This window comes from Hipposideros armiger, unplaced genomic scaffold (assembly GCF_001890085.2).
Source record: "Hipposideros armiger isolate ML-2016 unplaced genomic scaffold, ASM189008v1 scaffold_164, whole genome shotgun sequence".
NCBI lineage: Eukaryota > Metazoa > Chordata > Mammalia > Chiroptera > Hipposideridae > Hipposideros > Hipposideros armiger.
Window position 1 is genome coordinate 241,614 of NW_017731514.1, and position 6,578 is coordinate 248,191.

Below are 6,578 nucleotides of genomic sequence, written 5' to 3' on the forward strand. Positions count from 1 at the left end.
AAAGTTGTCATTTAGAATTGAAGACAGATAAGGAGCTTCCCAGACAAGAAAACGCTAAAGAAGTTCATCACCACCAAACCAACATCACAAGGAATGTTAGAAGGACTTCTTTAAGACGAAAAAGAAAAGATTAAAAAAATGAATAATAACATGGCAATAACTACATACCTATCAACAATTACTTTCAATGTAAATGGATTAAATGCTCCAATCAAAAGACAGAGGGTCTGAATGGATAAGAAAACAAGACCCTTACACATGCTTCCTACAAGAGACTTCAAATGGAAAGACACACAGAGACTTTCAAAAGGAATGAAAAAAGATATTTAATGAAAATAGAAACAGACAAACAAACAAAAACTGGGGTAGACTTTTTTTAAAAAGACTATAACAACAGATAAAGAAAGACCTAGTAATCAACCTTCTGCATATTTATATGAAGAAACCCAAAGTGCTACTTCAAGGGGACCTGCTCATCCATGTGTTCACTGCAGCCTTGTTTACAGTAGCCAAGATATGAAAGCAGCCTGGGTGTCTCTGAATGGATGAATGCATAAAGGAGATGTGGTACATATATACAATGGAATATTACTCGGCCATGAAAAAGAATGAAATCTTGCCATCTGCGACAACATGGACATAGAGGATATTGTGCTGAGTGTAGTAAGTCAGACAGAGAAAGACAAATGCCATATGATTTCACTTATAAGTGGAATCTAAAGAACAAAATAAACAAACAATGAAACAGAAAAAAATTGAGATGAAGAGAACATTTTGATGGTTGTCTGATGAGAGGGAGGATGGGGATGGATGAAAAAGGGGAGGGGTTAAGAAGTAAAATTGGTTGTTACACAGTAGTCACGGGGATGTAGGGTGTAGCATAAGGAATAGAGTCAATAATATTGTAATAACTAGGTATCGTGCCAGACGGGTACTAGATCTATCAGGTGATAGATGGGAGGGGGGTTGGGGTCAGGGTGGAAAAGGTGAAGGCATTAAGAAATACAAATTGGTAGTTACAAAATAGTCATGGGGATATAAATTATAGGAAATATAATCAATAATATGGTAATAACTATGTATAATGCCAGGTGGATACTAGTCAGGGGGATAACTTTGTAAATTATATAATTGTCCAACCACTATGCTGTACACCTGAAATCAATATAAATTCATATTCAATGTCAACTGTAATTGAAAAAAAAGCGGGAGGGGGGAGAAAAAGAAGAATAAGAGGTTCGAAGTTCCAGGTGTAAAACAAATGTCTTGGGGATATAATATACAGCATAGGAAATACAATCAATAATATTGTGATAGCTTGGTACAGTGTCAGATGGTCACTGGACTTAACGTGATCACTTCTTTAGACATAAGGAATATTATCAATAAGGTACAATAGGTAAATTGTACAGTGTGTGAATTTCAATACATCTTAAAGCTGTTGCCAGGCCAGCTGAGTGGCTCAATTGGTTAAGAGTTAGCTTAAGAGTGCGAGCTCTGAGCAATAGGGCCGCCAGTTCAATTCCCACATGGGCCAGTGAGCTGCGCCCGAGCTGAGCTGCCACTGAGCTGCCAACAGGTGGCAGGATGGCTCAGCTGGTGAGAGCACGTGCTTCTAACAACAAGACTGCCTGTTCGATGGTGGGCTACACCCGCCCACAACTAAGAAAGAACTCGGCACCTTGAGCTGAGCTGCTGCCCAGATGGCTCAGTGGATAGAGCATGTGCTGTTAATAACGAGGCTGCTGGTTCGACTCCCACATGGGATGGCGGCTACGCCCACCCACAACTAAGATTGTAACCCAGCACCTTGAGCTTAGAGGCCATAAGCTGCTGATGGGCAGCCAGATGGCGACTGGCACCCTCCACAACTAATATTGAAGAACAACAACTTGGCTGGTCCCCCTCCCCAATTCCCCAACACTGTTCCCCTCCCCCAATTGCCCAATTAAAATTAAAACAAACAAAAAAAAGCTGTTACCAAAAAAAAAATTCACTTACAGAGACAGCAGTTTCCTTGGAAATAGGATTGATGGCATGGGTCCTCCTAAAAGACATTGCGTGGAGTAACAGGAAAGAGTGTCTCTAAGGCTGACTTTACAAAGGGATGATGGTGTGTGGGCCAAAAGGTAGAAACAACCCGATACCCAGTAACTGATGAATGGATATACAAAATGTGGTTTTCTACACAATGAAATATATTAGCCATTATCAGATATATGATTTGCAAAAAATTTCTGTGGGTTGTCTTCATTTTCTTGGTGATATTCTTTGAAGCACACAAGTTTTTCATTTTGATGATATCGCAGTTTACTTATTTTTTTCCTTGATTGCTTGTGCTTTAGGTGTCACATCTAAGAAACTATTGCTTAATCAGCCGTCATGAAGATTTACCCCAATGTTTTCCTCTAAGAGTTTTACAGTTTCAGGTCCTACGTGTAGGTCTTGGATCCATTTTGAGTTAATATCTTTTAGTTATAAGGTGTGAGGTAAGGGTCCAATTTCATTCTTTTACATGTGGATATTTAGTCTCACAACTATTTGTTGAAAAGACTATTCTTTCCCCATTGAATGGTTTTGGCACCCTTGCCAAAAATCAATTGAACATAATTGTGAAGGTTCATTTCTGGACTTTCAATTCTGTTCCATTAATCTATATGTCTATACTTATGCCAATACCACGTTGTCTTGGCTACTGTAGCTCTGTGGTAAGTTTTGAAATCAGGAAGTGTGAGCCCTCTAACTATGTTCTTCAGTTCCAAAATTGTTTTGGATATTCTGGGTTCCTTGAATGCTTATATGAATTTTGGATCAAACTGTCAATTTATACAAAAAAGCCAGCTGGGATTCTGATAGGGGTTGCATTTAACTGATAGATCAGTGTGGGGAGTATTGTCATTTTAATAATATTAATTATCCCGATCCATAAACATGGGATGTGTTTCCATCTATTTAGATCTTCTTTAATTTCTTTCAACAATACTTTGTAGTTCTCAGAGTGTAAGTTTTGCACTTCTTTTGTTAAATATATTCTTAAGTATCTCATTGTTTTTGATGTTATTGTAAATGATCTTCCCCTTAACTTTATTTTTAGGTTGTTTATTGCTAGTGTATAGAAATACAATTGATTTTTGTACATTGATCTTATATCATGAACTTCATTATTTGTTCTAATAACTAATTTAACTAATAACTAACTTAGTTTGGTAGATAGTAGATTCCTGAGGATTATCTATATACAGCACCATGTCACCTGCAAATAGAGATTATTTTACTTCTTTCTTTTCAATTTGGATGCCTCTTTTTCTTGACTAATTGCCCTGGTTAGAAACCCCAGGACAATGTTAAATACAAGCCATAAGGGTGGAAATCCTTGTCTTATTCCTGACCTTACGGGGAAACCATCCTGTCTTTCACCATTACATGTGATGTCAGCTGTGGGTTTTTCACAGATGGCCTTTATCAGGTTGAGAAATTCCCCTTATATCACTAGTTTGTTGAGTGTTTTTATCATGCAGAAATGTTGGATTTTTATCAAATGCTTTTTCTGCATTTATTGAGATGATCATGTGGTTTTTATTACTTTATTGATATGGTTGTTATTTTAATTAATGTCTGGATGTTGAACCAACCTTGAATTATTGGGATAAATCCCACTTGGTCATGGTAGTCACATCCTTTTTATTGTACATGTAACTGGATTTGGTTTGCTGGTATTTTATTGAAGGTTTTTGCATGCATACTCATAAGAGGTATCAGTCTGTAGTTTTCCTGTGATATCTTTATCTTGTTTTGGTATCAAGATAACACTGGCCTCAGAATGACTTGTGAAGTGTTCCCTACTCTCTGATTTTTTTTTAAGCATTTATAAAGAATTGTCATTAATTCACCTTTAAATGTTTGGTAGAATTCACCAGTGAAGCCATCTGGACCTTTTGTGGGAGGTTTTCGATTATTAATTCAATATCTTTATTTATTTAGTTAGTTTTTCTACTTCTTCTTGAGTTGGTGTTGATAGTTTCTATCTTTCTACGAATTTGTCCATTCCATCTGTTGTTTAATTTATTAGCATACAATTGTTCATAGTATTTAAACGATATCTATTAAAATTTTCATTTTCTGTTTGTTTCTGGTATACACAAATCCAATTGATTTTTGTGTAATGACTTGCTGAACTCTTATTAATTCTGATAATTTGTCTGCATTTCATAAGCCGCTGCACACATAATCATATGCTCAGTGAATAACAACAAAACTGGTTTTTTTATTTCCAATTCCATTCTTTTTATTGCCTTATTACACAGGTAGGATTCCCCAGTCCAACACTGAATAGAAGTGGGGAGAGCAGCTATCTCTGTCTCGCTGCCATTCCTAAAAGGAAAGCTTTCAACATTTCACCAATAAAGATATGTCTTCTATAGATATTTTTAGTAGATACTTTTTATCAAATTAAGAAATTTCTTTATGTGTCTATTTTTCTAAGAGTTCCTTTTTTTAATGAATGGCAATTCAACTTGATTAAATGTTTTTTTCTGCATGTATTAAAATAATCATATGATTTTTTTCTCCTTTAATCTGTTAATGTGGCAAGTAACATTTAAGTTGATAATGTTAAATCTACCTTGCAATTTGGTTGTTTTTATAAATATTTTGTTTAGAACTTTTGCATCTATATTCATGAGTGAGATTTGCCTGTAATTTTTTTCTCTCTCATAGTGTTCTTTTCTCTTTTTTTGTATCAAGTTAAACTGGTCTCACAAAGAAAGTTGGGCAATCATCCCTTTCTTCTTTCTCTGGCAGGGCTTGTTTAAGGGTAGCACTATTTTTCCCTAAATGTAAGGTAGAATTCTCTGGTGAAGCCATCTGGACCTGGAGTTTTCTTTGTGGGAAGGTTTTTAGTTACAGATTTAATGGTTATAAGATTGCTCACATTTTCCCTTTCTTTTTCTGTCCATTTTGGAGCATTGTATTTTTCTAGAAATGTATCCATGTCATGTAAAATTTCATGTTATTATTATATTATCACAGTTTTTTTCATAGTAGCCTCTATTTAGTTTCCTATAGCTGCTCTGACAACTTATCACCTTCTTGATGGCCCAAGAACAGCACAGATTTGTTTTCTTACAGTCTGGAGGCCTGAAAAGCAGAATGGGCTGAAATCAAGGTGTCGGCAGGACTGTGCTCCCCCCAGAGTCTCTCGGGAAGAATCCACGTGCTGGCCTTTTCCAGCTCCTGGTGGCTACCTTAGCTCCTGGCCGCTTCCCTCGTCTTCACAGTGCAGCCTCCAGACTCTGCCTCCATCAGGAATCTTCTCTCCTACTAGCAAGGCTCCCTCTGCCTCCCTCATCAGGACGCTTGTGATCACATTCAGAGCCCACCGGATGGTACAGGATACAATCCCATCTCAAGATCCTTCACTGAATCTCACCTGCAAAGTCACTCTGCCATATAAGGTAACAGGTTCCAGCGCTTAGGACCTGGGTGTCTAAGGAGGTCATTTTTCAGCTTACCACATCCTCTTACTATCTTTTTAACGTTCTCAAGATCTGTAGTGTCTGCCGTTTCATTCCTGATTGGGTATCTGTACCTTTCCTTTTTTATCCAGGCCAATTTCTCCAGAGACCTTGCCATCAGTCTTGTCATGCAAACAAGGGTGAATGGCCGGACCAGGCTTGCAGTGTGCACAAAGGGAAACTCAGGAGCCGTCGTCAACGGGCAGGCCGCCTGTCACTCATTCTGTGCACGTGCACAAAGATCTAACTTGGATGAGCATCAGATCCCAGGACAGGGAGCCTCAGCCCCTGGGCTGCAGGACTTGGACACTGCAAAATTCGGAAAGCACCAGCCCTTCCCTGGCACATCATGAGCCAGGGGCCACAGTAGTGTGATGGGCAGACCGTGGGCTCCAGCTCTGTTCTGCCAGCTCAGCGTTCGGGTTGGAGGTACACAGTGCACGTCCCAGGTATGATGGGGCTGGGATTGGGATCCAAGCCTTTCAGTTGGCCAGGACACCTGTTTTACACACTTGGCTCTATCTGGCTCTAATGGAGCTACATAACATGCCTTCCCCCCCCCCACTGGAGGCCATCTTCAGTGAAATAGGCTCAGACAATTAACCCTTGTCCCTCAAGTCTTTTCAAAGAATTAATATGTTTTTGTTAATTTTCTTGTATTTTTCTATTTCATTTATTTGAGAGATCATCTTTATTATTTCCTCCTATTTCCTTTGGTTTTAGTCTTCTGTTTATTTTTATTTGGTTTGGTTTGTTTTTTCTTGTACTTTTTAACTCCTTGAGATGGATACTTAGCTCACTCATTTTCAGCCTCGGTTATTTTCTAATTTGTTCATGACATAACTTTCTCCCTAAGCCCTGCTTATCTGCCTCCTACATGTTTTGATGTGCTTTGCTCTTTTTTTCATTCGATTCAAATATTTTCTAATTTACATGATGATTTTTTCCTTGACTTGCAGATTACTTAGATGAGCATTTCTTAATTCACGGCTATCTTGTTACTGATTTATAACTTAATTAGCTTGTGTCGGATTTTTGTGTATGACTCCAATCCTTTGAAATTTA